Genomic DNA, 24,228 nt, shown 5'->3' with positions numbered 1-24,228 from the left:
CCAATAAGCACTGAGACTACCAGCCCTTGCAGTGGTCTGCTTGCCTGTCCTGGCTGCTCAGCAGCAATGCCAGCTCCACAGGCATATCCATTGCACTGCTTGTTGGGGAGATGTCCTATCCCACCCAGACATTTACTATCTTGCTTTTATCCATGGCTTTCAAAGATGAGATGGCTGTTACTACTGCTTCCATCTCCTCCAACAACACTCCGTCTTGGCTTTCCATAGTGTGATGCTGCGTTAACAACCCCCTGTGAGAAAGAGGTAAAATTTGAAAAAAAAAAAGCAGGGGATGAAACGGATAAGGAAAACTGGTATTGCCTATTAAGACAGACAACATACAAAACCACGTGAATGTGACACTGAAGGTGTGAATGTGACATTGAAGGTGTGAATGAAAAAAAGACAAGTAATATGGAAGTTAGACCCCTCACTTTTAAACGAGAAATAATGTCTTAAGTTTCAAAGTGGCAACACAAAATACTCTGTCTGACATGATTTCTCTTTGTGGATTACTTTGATACATGTAGCTGAGGCCAGAGGGACAATCTTTTGGAGATCTCTGTTAAAATTTCTTCTTTCACCATTGCTCTCTCTGCTTTTATTCTGATGTCATTTATACTTGTCCTTTTCTTGGCAATAGCGGCACAGTATCCATACAAGGTGCAAAAGCAAAGCAGTCTGACAGCTTTAGATACCAGCACTCACTAATAAACATCTGAGGTTTTTTAAGTGAATTGCACAGTGTTATGTGCTTCATTTGGATATGTCGGATTCAACCTTGCTTTGGTTAAAGAGGTGTTTAATTAAAAGGACAAAATGTTAACAATTCAGTAAACATCACATTAATTTAAAATAGTGCAATTACTAAACATGCATAAATAAGAGATTCATAAATTACACTCATAGTTGTTATTTTTAAAATTGTTTAGCTCATATAAATGATTATACAGTGGTTACAGTTTGTCTTATTGTAGACATATTTCAAGTATTTTAGAGTGGCTTCTCTGTTCATCACCAGCCATCACATTGCAGCCTCTAGAGTACAGCAATCCCTCCACTGCAGCTGCCATTTAAACCTTTGCCATAGCAAATGCTGCCATGATGCTGCAGCATCCCCCAGACTGCCTGCAGGACCCTTCCGAGTGCATCAGCCATGCTCCTGGTGCTCCCAGCAGTGTCGCGTGGAGCTGCTGTTGTGAGCAGTGGTAATGATTGTTGGTGAGGAGAGGATCATGAAGGTGTTAACAGTGGCATCACAATGACTGTGAGGCAGTTATGTACAGGTTCCTCAATTCTGCTCTTCTGGAAATATCTGACACAGTGATGCCTTTTTCCACAGGGTGTTTACATCACCCTATGACATCCTAGAAGAAGTGTAAGCTATAAACGCTGCTTGGTTCAATAGGTTAGCTCTTCAGTTCTCTAGAATTTAAATAATTCTCTAGTAAATTCCATCTGTTATTCAGAGTAATTTCTATTGAATCCCATCAGTTTCACCCCTATTATCTTCTCCAAGTTCCACTGCTCATGGTGAGTCAGCATGGTCTAAACGGCTGATTACGAAGAGCCAAAAATGAGACATTTTTCCAGGAAGAAAAGTACATAAGCAGGATGTCCTTTCCAGATGCTGACTTAGGGAATTTCGTTTCGCTTAGCTAAATTCCCCTTGCAGTTTCTGGTAGGTACAAAATTTTTCTTTATGTTCTGTCATAAACTCCTCTTCTGTTCTGCATTGCTGCATACTTACCTCCAGCTCTAGGTTGCATTTCAATGGTAAGCAGAGCCATATTTGTTTCTGTTTCTTTGTGGTTTTAAATGCTTGAAAGTCCTTCTCCATAAAAGGTGCTGCATAAAGTGTAAACTATATTTTAGTATTATGACACCATCACTTGCAGGGGAAGCTCTAAATATATTCCACTCTCATAGCCTATCAAATTAATGTAATGATGAACATTAAGGTTTTTCAGAAATCAGCTGAAGGATGCAAATTTTTTTCTCTAATTCATAGAGAATTGAATAAATCCAAATGCAGAGACAGTCCACAAAACTCCATCTTAGTCTCCCTAAGATTCCTCTCTAAGATTTTTGTTGCTCTTGTTCTTTTTCCTTACAGAGTATGAAAAGACAGGCAGCAGTATTAGGTTTACAATGTGGCCAGGCTGATGGAAGAAAAAGTCACCTCTGGAATTCTTCGGTACAATTCTCAAAGTTGAAGACGTGGTGTTGGGTTTGGGGGAGGAGGATGGTGTTTGTAAATTGAATATATTTGATTTGGATAAAACAGACCTCATAATCCATGGCTGTCTTATCACCTCATCACTCAGGCTAGTTGAAGATGCAAAAGGGGGTCTTTGTGCTCTAATGATTTTCCTATTCTGCCAAATTTGTAAGCAAGTAGGAGTGTCCCTCTTGCTAGAGGTTGTTAGAGATTGCAGAGATCTTAGAGATGGCAGAGATTACGATCTAGGTAGCAAATGGCCCCCAGAGTGTTTGAGAGACCCATGGAATAGCTAACTTGTCCACTGGAAGCTTAATTCTACATTGTTTACTCTGGTCACATTTTTGACAGCTAAACTTGATGCGAGTAAGGAATAGGATTTATTTATGGCAGATGCCAAAGAAAGCTTGAAGAGCTGTGTGAGGCGACATGAAGATGGCTGCTGGGACTCAGGCAGAATGCAAAATGCCTATAATTTGATAAACAGGCCATAGACTGTTCTCCATTCCCTGAGCCAGATATCATGGCACAGATTGCACCTGCGCACCTGGGCTCTTCCCGCTCTCTTGTCCATCCAGAACAGCATGACCGTAATCAGGAATGGCCTCTGGCTCATGATGCCCCCTCAACTGCTCTGGGCCACTGCCTGGGAGAACACTAACTGGCATTATCTTCATGCCAGAGAGCAGTGAAACAGTATGGACAGTAGTGGATCATACTTGAGCCAGCTCCTGGCTCTGATTTAATTACCAGTAAGTAGAGACATGGCTGAAGTGGTACTGTGGAGACCTCCTTAGTATCTGCAGGTTGTTAAGGGGTGCTTTAGATTGGTGAAACTAATGGTATCTGAGGGTAGGATGACCAGAACCCTTGGTAATGGAGTAGACTAAGGAAGGAGCAAACCTCTGGCAGGACTTGACGGAAAAGGGATGATGGTACTAACAGTGCACTGCTCCTCTTCTTCCTCATGGCCCGAATCAGTAAAACAGCAACCGCCCAGCTGTGCAGCAGGCCAGTGTGCTACACAACTGCTTGCCAGCCTTGAAATTAGTCAGCTTTTTTGTATGCTGATGAGAACAACCACACTATATGTGCCTGTTCCCTCACACCACACACTACATCCCCCACCCAGTACAGGAAAGGCACCGTCAGACTGGACCAGGTTCAGCAAAGGTCACAAGAATGGTTGGGGCTGCAGCAACTGTCCTGTGAGGAAAGGCTGCAGGGCTGGGACTTGTTTGCCTGGAGATGAGAAAGCTTCAGGGTCACCTAATAACAGCCCTCCAGTACCCATGTGGGAATCATCTAGAAGATGAAACTGGTCTCTTATAACTCTGCATGGTGCGAAGACAAGAGACAACAGGCACGAGTTGAACATATGACATCTTCACACTGATTCAAGAAGGAAAATTTCCCCAGGAACACAGTAAGGCTGACCAGGGGTGTTGTGCAGTCCCCATTCTTGGAGCTTTTCAAGACCTGACCAGAGAAAACCCCAAGCACCTGGTCTGAGCTTGTGGCTGAGCCTGATTGAAGACGGTAGGATTAGAGACATGCTGAGGTCCCTTCTAACCTGAATTATCCTGTGACCCTACAGAAAACTTCCTAGCAGAAACATTAAATCAACTGCAGCACTAATTATGACTAAACAGACTGCTACATCATGTTTACAAAAAATATTTTCCAAGATGGGGAAGATTTTAGAATTATTTTATTTATAAAATCCCTTTTTGTGACTTGTCCAAACTTTCTAAGAAACTGGGATGAAAAGGAAATGTTAAGAAGTTGGTTTGCATAGAAAGAGGGGGACAGAAGAAAATCAAGCATTGGAAGCTCAGCAGGTACTAATTGGGTGGTTAGTTGTGAAGAAACTGCTTCCCCCAAGTACTGAGATAAGGCAGCACACAAATTACTTGAAATATGGATGTGACCCAATACCTCCCTTTTAATTCAATCTTTTTCCAGCCCATCGCTGGAATTTACACAACGTTTTATTGACTATGGTATCAGAAGCTATCAATTTGCTGCAGCCTCATAAAAATAAAATAGTGATACAGAAGAGAAACTGCTGTGTCAGACACACTTCAGCTATTCTCAGCTTTCCTCGACCCCTTCATCTACCCTCTCATCATAAACATCACTATTCTATTTGCCTCTTGCTTCTCCTAACCATTAAAACAGAGAACCAAAACCACAGCCCATAGGCTGCTAACATAAGATCCATAAATGTATCAAATATTTGGTGTCTGAAATATTTCTTGGCTCCAACTACTAGAAAGGAACAAACAAAAAAGCAAATAGCATAAAACCAGGTGTGTCTGTGGGCAAGAGAGAGATAAGATCATGGCTATATATTTAAAATGGAGCAAGTGTGTTGTCTCAAACCATGATTTCTGTGGTAATTGCCCATTTTAACGCATATTAGTGCAAACAGCTGTGCAAAATTCATATAAATGGTGGAACATGAGTAATACTCTTTAATTAAAAAAAATACGAGTTTGAGGGGGTTTTTCCAAGGATTTAAACATATTTTGCTCATCGTGCTTGAACCCTTATGACATTAATATCTCCCAAGGAACAGTAATGTGGTGCACGGTAATCATCTACCTCTGTGTTTAATCCTATGTGTGTTAAAAATACCTTTGTTTCTTAAATTCAGTAGTAATTTTTGGAACAATACCTTTGTTTTGGCCCTGAAAATCATAGACCTTCAGCAATACTGATGCTGTTTGCAGTACTTTATGCATGGTCACAGACCAAAGACAGAGCATTTAAAAAAAAAATCTTGTTTTTTGGGGGAGTTATGATGCTTCTGTTGTGACTGTGCAAAGTGGTTCTGGTAAAATATACTTATGAGCTGCAGGCATTTGGACAAAAACTATGGCCCTGGGTAGCTTGAAGCCATGAGGAACCACGACATATTATTTTCCATAAAAAGACAAAGATGTTTAGGACAAAACATAAGATGAGATCCTGAAATTGCAACCTTCCCCAGGAAGTTTCAAGTCATTCAGTACGGTATTTGCTGATGAGAATTGTTCCCATAAGTATATACCCAAAGAGATAAACTTTATGCTGTATGCCAGCTTTATGATGTGATAAAAGTTTGTGTTTGAGGTACCTTACTGATTATCTATTAGGTGGAAGAAAAAGAATAAAACAACCAATTAAACAGTAGCTCTCGTATCTGTGTCTTAGCTAACCCGGTAATTGAAAAATGGCCCCCATTTTTCCCTCCCCCACCCATTTCTATGTAGCATTTCAAGAACTCTGTCCAAGAATATCACTATATGAAAAAAAAACATCATCTCAAAATTATTAAAATCTCTGTGGGAATTCATGATTAATTTTAAGGCCTGGCAGATTAAAATACATTATTATGTACACTCTAGTGCATCCTTTCAGATATTTTCAGAATCTGATTTTGCTCTCTTGATACACACCAATGATTCTACATGTATCTAGTAGATTGCAAGGAATAGATTAGCATTAAAGAGGCAGTATTGTGTTGTTAGGTTGTTATGTGTAACTTGTGCTCATACATTAAGAAAAATGTAGCTGGCATTCCCTTGGACATGACCGGACCCCTTAAAAAAGGAGAGAATTATTAATAGTTAGTTGTAATGCATTTGTAGAGCACTCTTGAAATTTTGACCTTTAGTACATTAACTGGCTGTTTTTATCCAGCTCCTGGGCAGAATATCTACAGTACCCTGCTTAGGAAATGGAAATAACGGGCTTATTAGTAGGCCTTGTTAAACTTTCAGTTCCTGAACATTCTACCTTTAGCTCTGGACCTAGCTTTGCAATGAATCTATTGTTCTAAACAGCAAAATCAACAGCATTCAACATCAAGAAGACAGAAAAAAGGTGTATTTTGTTTGGGACAGACCAGCCATTTGATCGTTACTGCAAAATCATTCATTCACAGTTCAGCTTTGTGAATGTTAAGGTTCCAGCTTCGGCCCCAACAGCTGTTGCATTTCTGACTAGAAATATGAAGACTCATTTAGCATCAATGTTCCGTCATTCAGAAATATCTTTAATCCTCCATCCTGACAAGATAAGTAGATAGAGCTCCTTAAGCCTTTTTTATTAAGGCATGTTTTCTCATGTAATTATAATGTAATTATCTTTGACATTCTTCCACATTCCACCTACAGCTTTGTATCAACCTGTCTGAGTTGTGGGCACATAAACAGGACAAGGGACACTGACAGCATTACGGCTGACACTGCAGAGTGTCACACCAGGTGCAGGAGCAAACCCAGTTGACTAGTTATCATGATTCTCATCTTTGTCCCTGACTCTGTTATGAAAATGTTCCCTCTCTTTCAAGTATTTTCCCCCCAAATACTGCACATACACCTTTACTGAAATTGCTCGAGTTTTGCACCCATTGTCTCAGCAATTAGACCCTCCTGCATCAGAGATCTCTCCAGGTCAATATTTAACATGGCGCCAAACGTCACACCATCTCGAAACTCTATCATAATGATTTTATCTTTTCTTCCATGTCACTGACAATGTTAAATGGTATACAGCCAAGAACCAATACCTGCAGAACCCTACTAGCAACCACAAACACAGTCAGTGGTGACTGTTCACACTATGATCACATTTTGAGACATATCTTTTAACTAGTTTTAGTGCATTTAACATGTGACACACTGGTTTTCTGTTGCTGTAGTGTGTTAATCAAAATACTTTGAAGAAACAGGTTGAAAAATTTACAAAAATTGATGTATACTACATCAATATAATTATCAATTAAATTAATAATCTTGTAAAAATGTTAGGAACTTAGTTTTACAAGAACTGTTTTCTATAAAACCATGTTAATTACCCTACATTATCTATTAATCAAACTCTCAATGGTCCAGTTTCACTACTCTGGCCTGATGTCAGACTGAGAGGCCTGGAGATAATGGGGCCATAGTACTTACTCTTTTTGAACCACTCGCACAACACTGCCTTTCTGTTTCTCCTCTGCAACATCTGGTTTGTCTCAAAAATTACTGAAAATCAATGCTAACAATCTAATAAAACAAATCTAAATAAAACATCTAAACAAGCTACATAAAACATCTGATGATTTTAAGCATCTCACTTTCACAACGGCTGTCTATCATCAGCCTTATATATTGTTGGGAATGCAGGGAAACAGTTTAGCAACTGTTTCATATCATATGAATACAGATCTAAGTTTTTTCCCTAAAGGAAAAAGAGAAAGAATTCTTGAATGCTTTCACCCTTTTGTATTATAAATGTTTATTCTAATAGTTTCATCTTCTTCTTTATAAATACCCCTCAGCTCAGACCCTTGTTATTCTTTTAAGTCTAAAAAGAGTCTTCTATTATTTTTCTTTTTTAATCTGTAAATTTCCTCTTTGTGTCCACTAGCTTTGGTTCTGGGTTTTTTTGCATTTTTCTGCTTAGTTTATGTTCATTGTTATTTGCATTCAATTTTTTAACTTCTTCCTTTTTGTTTCAGTACTTATAGTATTTCTATTTCCGTACTTCCTTAGCTTATACAGCCTTTCCTCTGGAATTATGTGAATTTGGTGAAATAACTATTTCTCAAAGAGTTTACAGTTATTATTCATATTTCATATTAAGTTAAGTAGCTCAGATAGTTTAGACTGTGTAAAATACACTGCTTCTGAAGCAACAGATAGATGTATTGGGTGTTCAGGCTGTATTCTGTTTTCACATAACAAACACAGCCAATTTACAATCCTGAGCAGTTGTCAGATTTTATTTCAGACATAAACTTCTCTTTTTCTTTTAGATGAATTCCAGTATAACTTTTACCATGTTAGATATAACTGGCATGGGGTGGGGGGGTTGTTGTTTTTGGAAGTTATGAAGCTATCATCCATGCTTTTAGAAAATTCCAAGGACATATTAGTTCTGGCAGCCAGATACTTTCTGCACATGTCAATCACATTGAAATCTGTTCATTTAATATAGCTTTTTCACCTCTTCGTCTTATGTATAAAGATGTTTAAAGGAATGGCTATTCTGTTCTGTGGTTTTTGTAGCCCAGAGCAGTTGTCAATTATCACTTCATCTTGATCATAAACATTTGAGATAATTTTCTTTAGAGCTGCCAGTGACTCAGAAGGAAGTACTGGTGTAGTTGATGCAGAGTGCTTTTCTTTCTGTTCCTTTGCTCATCTAATTCTTCCTAAAAAAGTAAAAGAAAACCCCAAAACACCAACCCAAAAACTAATCTTAACATATGAGGCATGAAGTTCTTTCTATTTCGTAATAGCCACTTGGCCAAACAAAAGAGTTATTTGTTAAGGGGACTTGAATTTAAAATCACAGTTGCTGTATTGATTCATAGAAACATTTTCTAAACAGGATTACTTACAGACTCAGGACATTCCCAAACTGGAGGGACTGTCCAATGTGTGCTTTGGTCTCATTATGCAGACATAAGTAATAGCAAAGTGTGAGACAATGCAGAATCAGACCGAAATGAGGGTAAACTGCACACACTGTTTTCAAAGGTGGCTCCCTCTCCAAGTGTCTCTGGCCCTGGCGTCTGAGCAGTATGAGAGCATCTGCGCTATCGGAGGCACTGTACATCCCATTCCCACTGTAACTTATTAAGATGTCTGAAGTGCAAACTCTTGGGCTGGACTTCATTCCCTCCTCTCTCAAACTTAGGTGCCTCCAAGATAGAAGTCAAACATCAGCCATGTGAACTCCAACTCTAACCCCTACTCAGGAGCCCAAACTAGAGACTGTTTTTGCTAGTGTGGCTGTTTTCAATGCACCTGCTTCTATGAAGCAAAAATGCCAATAATAGTGGGCATTGAGAGACAATACTGTAAGGGCTCTGACATCCTAAGGGACATGCACCGTGAAAGTATGATTATGGGACATGCTCCTGCTGCTCCAGTGGTACCTTCTGCAAAATGTATCATGTCACCTGCTGTGAAGGTCAGGAGCACTGATGACATTTAGCCTCTTGCAGACACTGACCTATTGTCAACCATTGCTCTTTTTTTTGTTTGTTTTCTTCCCATCACCTTGCAGATGAGTTATGTTTGCTTCTTACCTAGTGTGGTTCTGAAGAAAACCTCTCCTTTCTCTGCCACCTTTCTATTGCCCGAACCTACAACTCTTCAATCAGAGAAATAATGCATGTATCCTTAAATAAGGGTTGCAGAAACTACTCTGCGAGGCATCAGATCCTGAGTTAGAACAAACTTCTGACACCCGCTACCCAGATCTGAGACTTGCATCCATACTACAGTAGTTAAATGAACGACAGAACAGCAGGTTGATGGGCTGATGCAGTATCCTGCACCACAGGGCTCATCTCCTCACCAGCAACTACAAGAGAACTAGGGAACCAGGAAAAATGAAGAAATGATAGGACAGTGATGCAAGATCAGTCTCGAAATAGGAAAGAAAAGAGAATAAATTCAAGAAACAGAAGTAATACTCACTTCTTGAGATGTATCTGAAGGTTTACTTTGGAGATATACTTCAAAGGAACTAAAAAACTATTTTCTATCTTTTTATTTTCTTGGTTATGTGGGTCAGAGACTGGAGAAATGTATGCAAGAAAGCAAGGGGCAAAACTGAATGTAATTAGTCACAAAATGGAAATTAAGATTATCACATGAGAATCAGCCAATAATACTTACAATCATTTTGATATATAAAAAAAATAATTCTGGTTTTGGTGTATATTTTACTGCCCTTGACATTCTTTTAAGATTTTTTTTCTTTTTTATTAAAAAACCCCCAAACCTGCAAGGACTCAAGCAGCTTACAGTCTGCATTCTTTTCTCCACAACATAAATGGCAGATTTTTTTCTGTATAGTAACACCCAAACCATCCTACTGCACCATCTGTCCACTGCATCTCAACTGCAAGACTCTCTCAACTTCAAAAAGACCTCTTCTTCCTCCCAAATATGTAAGAGCTCATCTTCTTCTCCACCAACCTGTACATGCCTGGATGGGAGGTACCATTATTTTGTGTTACTGCTTTGCACAAAAATTAAATCTCAGTTTCATCTGCCAGGTGGGAAGAAAGAAGATTAAATATACAGCATCTGCAGTGACTCAATAGGAACATTTAGGGCGTAGCAGCTTAAATATCTACACAAGGAGTTTCATCCTGGGTACTTGTCTATCAGTGACCTAAATGGACTAAAGAGGAATTTGGGCATGGAGGTCAGGATCTGGAAGTTAGAGTACTCATGTCAGGAGGTGATCAGAAAGCTGATGCTGTGCACTTTTCTGCTCCTCAGTGAACTGATTCACTCTGAATGGTTCATTTATTTATGTGACCATCTAGGGGGAAAATGTCTTTAATTGCAGGCTCCATAATGTGTTCTTCACATTAAATTCCAAAGTGCTGATTTCAGTTGTTTCTGTTTAGAGGTCCATATAGTTTTGTTGGTGAACTGTGCTCATTCTTTAACTCTCTTGGTTTTGGTGACATTATATTCTTTATAACAATATAAATCACCTTTGAAAGGCAGTTAAATATTATTAACCCCTTTGTATGGAGGAAAAAGAAGTAACAACACTAAAAAAAGTAATACACATTTGCCCCAGTACAATCTACGTAGGGATAAAGTATAATTATAGGAATGAGAAGTGAATTCCGTATTTTAAAGTAGAGGTCACCTTCTTAAGCCCTAGTGTTCATATTTTGGCAAAGGTAGATATATTTTTCTTCTGCCATCCCTCTTTCCACTCTTGAAAAAGTTGGGGTTTTTTGCCCCAAAGACATTATCTTTCATGTCCCCAATTGCTTTTGTGGCTGTTCTTACAATAAACAGGAACAACCATGTCCTGGGTGCATCAGGCACAGCATTGCCAGTCAGGTGAGAGAAGGGATTGTCCTGCTCTGCTCTGCACTGGTGTGGCCTCACCTTGAATACTGTGTGCAGTTTGGGATGCCACAATATAAGAAAGATATTAAACTGTTAGAGAAAGTCCAAAGGAGGACAATGAAGATGGTGAAGGGCCTTGAGGGGAAGCTGTATGAGGAGTGGTTGAGGTCACTTGGTCTGCTCAGCCAAGAGCAGACTGAGGGGAGATATTGTAGTTACAACTTCCTTGTGAATGAAAGAGAAGGGGCAGACGCTGATCTCTTCTCTGTGGTGACCAGTGACAGGGTCAGAGGGAATGGCCTGAAGCTGTGCTAGGGGAGGTTTAGGTTGGATATTAGAAAAAAGTTCTTTACCCAGAAGATGGTTGGGCACTGGAACAGGCTCCCCAGGGAAGTAGTCACAGCACCAAGCCTGACAGAATTCAAGAAGTGTTTGGATGGTACTCTGGGGCAAATGGTGTGACTCTTGGTGATGGTCTTCGGCAGGGCTAAGGGTTGGACTTGGTTATCCTTGTGTGTCCCCTCCAACTCAGCATATTCTGTGAATATTCAAGAAGGTTCTAAAGAGTACAGAGACCTTCATAAGGACTAAAATGCAAGGATGAGTCTTGGAAGTCAGCTTTTCCCAGTGTTAGAGATTAGTTCTTCAGAAAACAAATTCCTGCAAGGATTGCTCTGACACAAGTGTGTTTATTATGTGAGCAAATTTGCTCATATCTCTTTTTCAGAAACCCAAGTGTTGTATATGACACATGACCCATCTTCTAGGTTGTGAACTACATTTAACCCTCTTTCAGAGATGCTAAACTCATGGATGATGGTGAAAAAAGAGTAAGTGAAATTGCCTCGCAGCTCAAGATTTTAAAAGCATAATAACTGTACTTTTTAGATAGTCAGAACTTAGTGAACCATTGAAAGTGACCCAGTTCATTGAACAGAGCTGAACAGATGGAATTCCAGCCTCGTCATGCTTGGGTGTCTCTCTGAACAATACAAAATCTTCCTTCAAAGCTGTCTCCACCAGCTCATACACGTAACATTTTGGGATGTTTTGGTCACTTGTCAGTTCAGCTCACCCCATTTTGGGGTACAGTAGGTGACAGACTCTTAGTATTGGCCTACTGCTTGGGTTTTTTTTTTTCATTAGAGTTTTTAAAAGGGTTGTTGTTTTGTTTCAGGCTCTAAAAAGCAAACAAAAAAAAGAATCCTCTAGTATGCTCTTTGTTAGAAAATGTCTTGTCAGGCTCTGGCCCCTGAAACATAGTGGCTATTTACCCTTTTTTTCATTTGACTTTCCTATCTCTGCATGCTGACATAACATATTTACTGCACTTTTGTGATTTACAGCAAGCTTCTTGCTCAGCAGCTCTGAGGGACATGTTGATCCTTTGGCTGCCAAACAGAAACCACCAGCAGCACCTGTGAGGTGGCTTCTACTGCAGGGAGAAGAGAGGAAAGATAAAGTAATTATGAGGTAAGAACAAATACAGTCAGAAAGCTGCCATCACTTCCTATGGGGCAAAAGCAGAGAAATAGGATGGATAGAGGGCTTAGGATACGGTACTGTTTTTCTAAATCAGTGCTGAACATGGCCGAGACCTCCTCTTGGAGCTGTACGTTCTCCTGAGAGCAAACTGTCTGGGGCTCTGATGCTCATAAACTGACAGCAATAAGCAAGCTTGGGTGAGGCAGGCTTCAAAGTAGGTGCAGGAAGATGTGCGCAGAAGCAGTGTAGGGCTTTAATCTTCCCCCATGCCTGAATACCTTAGAAAATTGTTGTTATTTCAGATTCATTCTGAAGTGCCCGTAGCAAGCTCTCCACTCCTCTTGGTTAGAAAAGTTTTAGAGTCTCAGTGTTTGTTTCTTTTATAGTAAACTGGAAGTTTTTTGTTTAGATATGGCTTGGTGTCCTGGTTTCGTCTGGGATAGAGTTCCTTTTTTTCTATGGTACAGTGCTCTGCTTTGAATTCACTGTGAGAATAATGTTGATAACACACTGATGTTTTAGTTGCTGGTAAGTATTGCTTACCCTAACTGCTTAGTTGCCAACTGGCATTGAACCATGACACTTGGGAAAAGAAGGACCTGTACTAGTATATCAAAGGGTAACTAAGAGAAAACAACATGCTGAAGCCATTCAACCTGGACTATATCAGATCACATAGATGCATAAGGAGAAAGCATCATCTGAAATAGGTGATTAAAAGGCAAGAAAAGGAGCATGGTCTGGACAGGTGCAGAGAAGGGCTGGGAGGCTGGTCAGGGAAATGAATATCCTTTTGTATATGAGATCAGAGGGTATGCATTTTGTGTTAAAGGCTCTGAAGAGGTATTTCCCTTTGGCCGTGTGCATCCATAAGACAAGAAAAAAGATAAGCATAGGGTTGGAGAAGAGTCTAAGGGACAGTATAGGCAGAAGCACACATGGGTATGCACTGCTTAGGAGGGCTTCTAGTCAACTAGAAGGTGGCTCTGAAACACTTGAAGAAAGCTCCCTGCCTTCCTGATAAACTGGGGTAAGCAAGACCAAGTAGAGCTCAGTGGGTATATGTGGCATGGCTTCACATGAGGAGGAGCTCCTTGACCCAGGAGTCATTCCGCTCCAGTCCTCAAATAAAGATACCTGCATCTGTAACTAGTATTTGGTATTTCTCCTAGTGGGGACATCTATGAAAAGAGACAAAATTTCCCCTGTTCTCTAGGCTGGTGTGATGGCCCACTTGAGAGGCAATGCAGACCAGGTTTGTCATCACCTTTGCTATAACAATTTAGTAAATGAAGGGCTGTTGCTCAAATGCTTTTCACCTGCACTTTTTTCACTGAGAGAAAGAACAGCTCCCTGAAGTCCGTTTGTGTGGTAATAGGAGACAATAGAGGTACCTGTAATCTAATTAACCCCCCTACCAATAATAGTTGCGATAACAAGGTCCTTGGTATGTGGGCAAGTTCCTATCTTCCTGGAAAGGTTTTAATCAATTTGTACAAGTATCTCCTTCTCCTGTTCCACTGTGCGTGTACAACATTTAGGTTACAGAGAGCTCTGCTGCATGCAAATGGCTGCAGCCACATCTGTAATGGCCCTCTTCATCACACAGCCTTGGTCAGCAGCCCCTCCTCAGACAGGCACCCAGTGCTGAGTCATGAGCACATCTGCTCTTTTTCAGGGAGTTGGCAGAGATACCTGCTCTACTACCTCCTGGGTGAACCAAGAAGGGAAATAAAATGCAAAGAACTTACTGATCATCAAAAATAGTAATTTATATGAGAGAATTTCTCCTCTAGTAGCTGTCTCATCAGACTATAAAACACTGGAGGACGCTCCAGTGGCTGGGTGAGGTTTATATCCATCCTCTGAATTCACCAAGTACTCTTATTTGGGGTACTCTGGGATTTATTAACTTTGGGTAAGCCACATCATAACTCTATGGTAGGCAAGGATCATACAGGTTTGTTACTGTACATTGGCCAGATGGGATGCCGGTGTAGCCTGACAGAACCATTTTCTGTCCTGTCTCAACTGGGACAATTGACAGCAGGCTATCCTGACTATGCTGCTCCGTACAATCCTTGAACCTTGCAGCAGGCACTCTGGAGTCCAGGTTCAGTCATCCCCTGCCTACCACCATCATTACAGCTGTGGTTTGACTTGCTGGCTCATAACCCCCTGGATGTGCTGTCCTCACCGGACAGAGGGCAGGAGAGGCACTACCAGCCACCCTCTCCTAGAGCACCTTCTCCTCTTGGTAGGCTGCATATTCTCTTCTGAAGGCAAATAATCTTTGTTAAGCCTCTACCCTAGCCACAGTGGCATCCATTTAACTGATAGAGAGAGGCAAAAAGCAATCATCTTGTGTGATCCAGCGGGAAGCTGGACAAGGAGAAACTATTCACAGTATATTAATGCCTGGCTCTAGCCTAGTAAGTGTTATAATTAGGTGGCATTAATTAATGTTGGAAAAGACTCTCATGTTTTATACTAAACCTTTGGCTAAAAGATAGGAGCAGAATACTTTCCTTGAAAATATTCCATGTATATTTTCTTGTTTTACTAGTAGGGATTTTTAATCAGTTGAATGAACTTGTATGTACTAGTTAACTTTGCTGGAGTTTAGTGGTTGTATTTAAAGCAGATTTTATCCTAGAATGATATTAATTTGATAGGATCCCTGATCTGTAAAACCATTGGTTATCTTGGTCTCTCCTGATAAGAAAAAAAAAGTGCCGAGGGTTTCCAGTTGGTGAGCACATTTGGGCAGAATCTTTCACACGTCACAAATTGCAGATGGGAGGCAGTGATCTCGAACATGCAGTCACATTGCGTGACCATCTGACACCTTCCATTTAGAAAAATAATACTTTCCTCACAGCATACGCTCCCTGCTGCAACCAGCACCAAAAATTATGCCTGGGAGAGCTGTTCCTCCTAGACTAAGGTCTTAAATATTTCTTAGGCTGCTTTTAAAAGATTCATGTAGCAGCACCACCTCACTCACATCCTGCTAAACCAGAGAAAATACTGAAATTCTTCCCCAGACAGTGTTAATCACAAAATAGCTGAAAAGAACAAAAGGAGGGAAAAGACAGCAGGAAAATTATATACTTACACTAGCGGGGTGAACAATGGAAGGCTCTTGTTGTATGTGTAATTCAAACATGCCCATGTAAAACACCACATGGAGTTATTTCATACTGCTACCAGTTTCTCAGCTGCATAAAATCCCATAACTGTCTGGAAGTTCAGCTTTCAAATGCTCAGGTTTTGTGCATAATTCCTTTTGACAATGTGGTGTACTGATGCCCATTCATTTGAAATAGCAATGACCATTTCAGGGTGTCCTTTGCTATATATTGAGGTGTCAGTAGTGATAAAAAAAATCTTTACTGTTTAAGGACAAAGCCATCTGAATTTAAAGGGTGACATCTCACAGTAGCCTATTGTGTCCTCTTTGTTTCTATATCCCAGTAAAAAGCAAGAATAAAAATTAACTAACACTCATTCTTTCTACCCAAATTATAAGACTGACTAGGAACATCATTTTAACCCATAATATTGTCAGCCATAGGTTGGTGTGAGGGGGAAAAGCAGCTCCTGTTTTCCTATCTGACCAGTGTAATCATCTTAAAGATTGGATCATGTTTTCCTATTCATCTGCCTAGAAGATGTGCCCCAGGAGCCATGTCAGCCAAGTACTTAATTTCTGCAGAGTGGCTTCCTCCCCTCTCACACTGTCACCATTTCAGTTTCTGAGTGCCATTGAGATCCATGAAAAGGAGGTGCCCCTTTAGCTGTTAAAATGTAGGTATGTTCTTAGGGCACTGCTTGGTTGTTGTACTGGTGGAATTTACCAAGTTGATGGTAGGGAGAACATCTCAACCCACTTTTTACAGGGATATGCCTCTCTGGCTGCTGTGAGTGCAACGTGAGCCACAGAAAAGCCCTTCAAGGACCTGTCATATCCACCTTGGAAGGTTGAGTCACACCCCAGGGGATGTCTCCTCACAACATCTTAGCAAGGACTCTGCCAACCTCCAGGAGTTTTGTTGACAGTTTTGTGTTGCTGCTGATTTCTGGCCATTCAAGCTGACCTGAGCCTACCATGCAGTGTTACAAACACCCATCATGCAGAAATAGCAATTAGTGTCTGCCACTGTCGGCCAAGTTTGAACTCATAGGCCAGATAAGAATGACTCTATCTTCTCTCCTCATCCAGAAGATGTGGCAGAAGCACTGGTGAGGCCACACCTCACCACTGGTGAGGTTGCACCTTTGGGGCTCTGTCCAGTTCTGGGCCCTCACTACCAGAATGACACTGAGGTGCTGGAGCATGACCAGAGAAGGGCAATGAAGCTGGTGAAGGGCCTAGAGGGTAAGTGCTATGAGGAGTGGCTGAGGCAGATGGGGTTTTTCAGTCTGGGGACGAGGATGCTCAGGAAAGGCAGATAGCACTGTACCACCTGAAAGGAGGTTGTAGCAAGGCAGGGATCATTCTCTTCTCCCAGGTAACTAGCGACTGGATGAGAGGAAATGGCCACACACTGTGCCAGGGGAGGTTCAGGCTGAACATCAGGAAAGAGTGGTTAAGCATTGGAAGGAGCTGCCTAGGAAGGTTGGTGGAGTCACCATCCCTGGAAGCGTTCAAGAAATGACTGGACATGGCACTTAGTGCTATGTTTAGTTGGCACGGTCATGTTCGGTCAAAGGTTAGACTTGGTCTTGTAAATCTTTTCCAACCTTAATGGTTCTATGACTCTACAATCATTTCAATGTCCTAAACCCTGAACTGGCTCTTTGAGAGATTAAATTCTCTGAACTCCTGCCTTGTACTTTCCAACACAGGCCTCCACAGACCTCTTCCTTCCCACAGAATCCTCGCCTCTGAATTCTTCCTTGCTAAGTGATGTGATGTTGCAGCTGTGTGAAGAGTCTGTGCTGCTTTCACAAGGCACATGTGACTTCTGGGCACAGTGTTATCCCCTGTCTCACTCCTGGTAGAAGATGGTGAGCTCCTTCCCTGACAAAGAGTGTGTGCTGCACCTCTAGTGCTGTGGTTACATGCAGTGTGTAGGCAATATGTCTACACTAGGATCTACAGGCTAGGGATGCACTGTGCGTGAAAGCTTGGATGCCAAGGAAGCATTTGTTCATTGCAGACAGCCAAGAAGGGTGCAAGGGAGATGTGCAGCTTCTTGGCTCATCCTCTAGCCCCCACTTTGGATGTACACCCCACCGTGGCCAGCATGGCTCTGTGCACCCTTGCAGGTGGGTCTCACCTGTGTGGTGTTTGGATAGATCCTCCACTTCCACCAACAGCCATGCTGTATATGCTGCTGCTTCCTAGCCTTCCTAGCCCCATACTTAGCTCCTCCATCTACCCATGTGGTCATGGACTGCCTCATACAGCTTTATGTAGAGTAGGGTTGCAGTTTTAGGGTGTTACAGGACTGGTCCACTTTGGGTACCAAGACAAAATTTCTCCCCGTGGAGCTAGAAGTGTCCAATCCTGATGTATCTCCCTTCTGGGGCTATTTAAGCAGAATATAGACTTAAATACTTCATTTTAACAACTTATAGGCACCTATATAGATCACCACAACCTGTGACTCTTGCCTTGTGAAGATTACAGGTCCAGGTTTCATTTCCAAAAGCAAAGATCAAGTGGCGGTCCATCAGAGGAAGAAAAAACCTTAATGACTTCTCAGAATAAGCTCTCCTTCTCCTGCAGTGGTACTGCCTGCAAGAGGAAGCCTGGAGGCACTCAGTATGGGAGATAAGTCCTCCCTGTGGCTCAGGACAGCCTGTATTATTTTGGGGAAGATGGCTGAATATCCAAACTGCAGACTTTTCCCCCTTTTAATTCCATTTTTCTGATCTATTATCTTAAAAACTATGACCTGCTTTTTATGTATCATCCTTGTGCCTGCCAGGAGTCATCGCTGTGTCTGGATCAGTAAGGCTGAGCCAACTGGTGAACTTGTCTCATTATCTCCTTGCCGAAAACTTACAAGCGTTACTTATTCTTGGATACTTGTAGTTTTTATGCTTTTCCTACCCAGAAGATTGGCTCAGGCATAGCAGAGCTCAGAGCACAAACCCATCTTTTGGCATTAACTTATACTGGCTGGCTGTCATTTTACAGTACTTCCATTAAAGAGTAACTAACAACAGCTCTTACAAATCATAGATTATATTGTATTGTGTTAGCTCATATTGTTTGCTTTAAATTTATATTGTGCTTTAAATGTCACACATTAAAATTATTAGGGCAAGGTTTGCCCTCAGTTTACGGCCCCTCTCCCCAGTAGCTCATAAGAGAAGCTGCTGCACAGTTGTCCTCATCTCATTTTAGTCACACAGTAGAAGTTAGAGGGAGTGTCCAGAGAGTCATAACACAGCCTGGGGCTTTTCCCTTCCAGATAAGATTTTCGTTTAGAAATCCAGGTATCGAAATGTATTGGAAAGATGAATTTTGTTTCATTCACCCACACCCTAAATCTTTGACTTCTGTCTGGGTACAGTGATGCAAAAGGGGATAAGGGACCAAAAAGCCCCACCTTGTCTTCGGTGATAGGTTTTTCTTAGTTCCCATCTAAGCCTGAGGAAGGACACGCCTTTTCCTAGGGGAGTACTTTAATCAACGTATTCTTTTTGACTGTTGTTATTCTCTCTCATGTGTTGCTTTGCATTCTTCTAGTCTCTCCTCATATTTCCTCTAAAACACAGATCTTAAATAGCTTCAGCCGTGCATGCAGTACTTTCTGTGGATGTCCTTAATCTGTGAAAACAAGATCTGTAGCAGAGAAACTAAAGCAGCCCAAAGCACAGAGATGCCAGTGACACTTCTTCAAGGCCTTTAAACTGGTGAATGTGATCTTATTTTGGTTTGTGACAAATCCCAGTGATGAAATGTCAGCAGTGTTTACACAGAATTCTCCCTGTCACAAACAGTGTAAAATTAACCCTTTCCAGCACTGCTGTCAGGGCAAAACAAAGCAGTTGATTCCTTCTTTGAGGATTAGGCTGGCAGAGAAGAGGGAAACCGAATTGGAAGTATTGCCTAAGGCCAATCTGGAGGGTCAGCAGAGATCCTCCAAAGCTGACCATGCTCTGTGTGACAAACTGAATAAAACATGAGTTTCTTTCAAGTTCTCCTCGCAGAGTTTTCCAGGCGCACCTGATGAGGGCAATGTCACAATTCAGCCACAATTCCTTAGTGGAAGTTTGAACCAAAATCACAGCTGTCTTCCAGGCTCATCTTTGCCATTACATGCGTGATGTCCAGGTCTCTCAGTTTCCATAGGACAGTTTAGGTGTGATACAAAGGTGGGTAAAGTTTAAGGGCAAAACTTGAAATATTATGCCATGTAACCCTCTGACTGTGCATTAACAGCACGGGTGGTGGTCTAGGGACATAAAGGCAACCGCAGCCCATGTCAAGGACAAGGTAGCAGAAAGGAAGGTAACAGGATCCTTCTGTTAAATGTTCTGACTGTGTTGAGGGTTAGGTCTACAGTGCACTTATATCACTACCATAACTGAAAAAAACCATGAGAGAAGCAGAGAATATGCAAGAGCAGGGAGTGGGTAGCCAGAGCTGAGTGAGCTGGCAGGCATCAAGGTGGAAGGAATACATAAGTGGTAGAAAAGCACTGACATTTCCCCTAGAAAGAAGCATGTCAAAAAAGCCTAGGAGAAAATGGGACCTTAAGATCCAGTCATAAAAGAGAGAGTGGAGATGTCTAAGCGAGGAGAGCTGAAGGTGTCTCCACAGGGAGAAACAGAAGGTGACAGGTACAATGATGTCCTATGTGAGGTCAAGATACAGAGCGAGGCAGGAGAGGGGCAAAACAAAATATGTTTGAAGTCATGAGGCACATGAGAACGTTTTGTAATGACAACAGCAGAAAAAAATACAAGGAAAGAAGTGCATTTTAGGAGAACCAGAAAGGGTAAAAAGGTGGAGCTAGTCCCTGCATGGGCCTGGAAGAGCAGAGAGAGGACATCACAGGTTTCTATGATGGGGAAGTACAAAGAGATGGCAGCAGCCCAGGTACGTTGATGAAAGGCTCCTCTGCTGTCCCAAACATCTTGCTAGAGATGCAGGTGGAGCTCTGGTAGTAGCTTCATCTGGAAACTGTGCTGGAAAATCACAGAGCCTCTCCTGTACTGCAGTAGGAGCAGTTTGTGAACTGTGTCACCGTGAGGTCAAGAGATAACAGAGGCAAAGGATGACTTGTACAAAACAGGCAAACTGTGGGAGGCAGAAAGCCTTGCGCAAACCTGATGTTTCATTGTTGATAACCAAAATATCTGTAAAGCTGAGCTGAAGGAATAGGTAAGCTTTGACCTTATTTGGCAATATATGTAAAGGATTACAGGCTTTGTTACTTTGTTGTTGGCTTTGTCTGGGGTAAAGAGGAGTGCTGGCTGCAACGGGGAAGTTGAGGGATTCCCTGCACTGGTAAGGGAGGAAAGTGTTAATGAGGAAAAAATTACTTATTCAGAGCTATTAACCTGTGTCTTTCAGAGACATTATTACAGCAGCAACATCTTTCTTCTTCCAGATGTGCTGAGCCTTTCTAGTTCCTCTGAAAGTTTAAGGCAGGTGCAGACATTTAGCACCTTTAAAATTTTGTTGTGTCATACTCACCATGTTAGCACAGTCCTTAAATGCTGCATGGACACAACCGCCTTATGGCTTTTGATTCTGAAAAGCAAACTGAATTAAATATAACCATTAAAGGCAGACTAAATACAGCCTCTGTGTCTCAGCTCATGCTTTGGCAAAAACCTTTTACACACAGACAAGTATGATAAGGCATACAGCTTCTTAGCTGGTGCAAGACACACTGAAAAGCCAAAAAAAAACGGAGAAGAAAGAGAAAAATAGCAGAAGGGGTCTGGATGTTCCCTTCCTGACACAGTTTTCCTCTTTTAGGAATTTGCTTTAGGTTTTAAATTCCCTTTATAGAGAGAGAAACTGCAGTCCTGTTCCTGAGGCTTTTGAGTATCCAAACACCTCTCTCCTTGCTTTTTGGTCATTGGTTGTGCTCCTCAGAGACCATTTCATCATGTTGCAAGGTAAGACAAGGCTGTGACCCAGATTCTGTTCTCTTGGGTGCTGTGGCTCAGCTGTATATACTAATGTTGCTTGGGGTTTCACTGTTTCCACCCTTCCTACTGTTCTGGTAAATTTGATTTCCCACTGCAACACATAAAGAGCAACAATACATGCTCCAAGGCATCATCTCACAACTCTTTGTCCTCAGCCATGAGAAAAAGTCCCTTTTAAATGCACTTTGCTTACATTCATCTGGCTTCTGCTCTTATTTATATTATTTAATGTTTTCATTGCATTTTTCTACAGTTCTTCACCCAAGACCTTAGATAAACTACAGAACACCAAACAGAGTTGCAGTTACTTCCAAGGACAATAAAATCTAAGGGTCAAAGGAAGAAGAAAAGATTACTTTAAGGTAGACCTATAAAACCTTGTTCATTTCAGGGGCAGTGCGGGAGCCTGCGGTATAGATGTCTGCCTAACAGCTGGTTGCCATGTCCTACAAACACTTTTCCTGCTGAAAGCATGTTGGAAGGCATTTTAAGGACAGTGCCGGTTAAGGAGAGTCAGCCCAACAGGCAGCTTGGAAAGATCATTGGAGTCCTGAATGCAGAATAATTCCCAAAGGATCCTTTCCTATATCAGATGACATGGTATTCTTCAGAAAGTCATTGTGCTTTACACCAAATAAGAGTATCTTATGTGTGTGTGGTGTTCTACCCTTTTCACTGGTTCCTAAGAGGGTCCTCCCTGTCCCTCTCCACTTGTTTGCTCAAGGGCAAGCAACTGGAATTACATATCCCTTATGCTCCTCATTTAACAGAACACATTGCCTGCACCTCTTGCTGGTTACCCATGGAGCAGGGAGTACAAAACAAGCATAGTGCCAGGCGGGGCTTGAGAGGAATATCCCCTTCTTTATAGCCATGGCCAACTTACTTATTGTGATGAAAAACAATAATAATGCTAAAAATGAAACAGACAATGCAGTGCTGACAACTTCGTTCCTTGGAAAGAGGTAAAGGATTTTAAAACATTCAGAATTATTTTCCAAAGTGATCAATTTGCCCATAACAAAAACACGGCAACTGCGGTGGTAGCACATGAGAGCTGGGAAATAACAGCTCACCACTCCATTCCAGTGTCTGAAAGGGTCATATGACCATCTGATCCCATTTCAGCAAATCATCTTCCACACAAACCTTGTGTCTATTTGTTGTTACTTTCTTAGCAGCAGAAAAGACGCTTTTGAATGTGCACATCTGCCTCCCCCTAATATTTTTTAAAGGCTTTAAGGTTTATGCCCGACACCTTCTCTGCATGAAGTCCCTTTCTTCAGACAACTCAAGACTACCTTGCAAATATTTTTATTGTAATTCCGATGGCCACAGCATAGGGAGCATTCAGAAGGACACAGTTCACTGAACTGGAGCAATGGGGAGGGTGGAATTCAACCCCCCGCATGCTTCACCAGGCTGTGCTCTGCCAAGCTTTCTTATGCCTTGCCTCTTTGGAACTGCCCTGAGCTGGTGAGTAAAAAGAAACCTGCAGCCACATTATGGAGGCCAGGAACACGGAAGTACACTGCAAACAGCACTTGTCACCATGAATAAACAGTGAAATGTGTTTTTTTTAAAGTTGCTAATTCCACCTGGCATTTCTGAGCCCAGCATTGGAAGCATCCATCTTGTTAAAAAGTGATGTCATTTGTGACACTGCTAGTATTAGAAGAGACTGCAAATGAATTTTCAGCCTGCTTTAATAATGATTTAACAACCAGGAAAGTAATCAATATTTTAGGGATAAATTTTCTACTGTGCCTTTAGCAGACTCCATTTTTTACCTATACAGAACCACGTCTACAGATCTGTTGGTGAAAATACATGTGTGCATGTGTCAAAAATGTACATGGGAAATATTACACCTGCAACATTTACAGCCCAGCACTGACTTTATATTGTGAATTTATACAGTGAATTAAAAATCCCTTAGCCTTTACCCAGTCTCTGATAAAACCAATCCCACCTATCTTTCTGATGAAACTACAAAATAAATATTGTCTCTGTTTTCTCTTAGATATTTTTGTGTTTAAAAACAACCAAAAAAGCTGGAGAGTTTTTGATATAGCGCAATATCTAGCACAAGGTACAAAAATGTCATTTACTGATAGAATTGGATGACATTTGGATTTCACATCCTGGTCACAAAATGAGATTGTGGCATTCTAAAGTGCTTGGGAAATTGATGTGCGGATGCATTTTTTTAAAAAGTAGATTATCCAAACTAATCGGTTCACAAAATAAAAAAAAAATAAAAAGGAAAGAAGTTCAGTTTTCTTCATTTTTAATGCTGATTCATTCCATAGCTATGCCACTGAAAACAGAAGCCTTTGAAATGGCTTTGATGTTTTGTTTGTTTGCTTGTTTTTGCTGAGTGAATTGTTCCTATGCAATTTCACTCCTACACAAGAAATATTCCTATAAGACTATTTAATCATAGAGAAAATTCCTGAAAAGGTAAGTGTGGAATTTATGTCCTCCTTTCTTGTGAGAAATAGACTAGTATTTTCTGGAGTAAGT

The 24,228-nt window shown here is 41.2% G+C and overlaps 1 long non-coding RNA gene across 2 annotated transcripts; it reads left to right on the top strand.

The window, feature by feature from the left end:
• Positions 1-1,688: 1,688 nt before the first annotated feature.
• LOC113945016 lies at positions 1,689-23,936 on the top strand. 2 transcript variants are annotated; one of them, XR_003526916.1, is made up of 3 exons: positions 1,689-1,776; positions 21,527-21,669; positions 22,094-23,936. It is a non-coding gene; the product is annotated as an uncharacterized LOC113945016 (long non-coding RNA). The 2 variants fall into 2 exon arrangements; XR_003526917.1 differs by lacking the exon at positions 1,689-1,776 and adding an exon at positions 16,926-16,957.
• The last annotated feature ends 292 nt before the right edge of the window (positions 23,937-24,228 follow it).

The sequence above is a fragment of the Corapipo altera genome, unplaced genomic scaffold (assembly GCF_003945725.1).
Source record: "Corapipo altera isolate COAL_440 unplaced genomic scaffold, ASM394572v1 49, whole genome shotgun sequence".
NCBI lineage: Eukaryota > Metazoa > Chordata > Aves > Passeriformes > Pipridae > Corapipo > Corapipo altera.
Note: the sequence above shows the minus strand (reverse complement) of the source record. Positions and strands in the feature narration are given on the sequence as shown.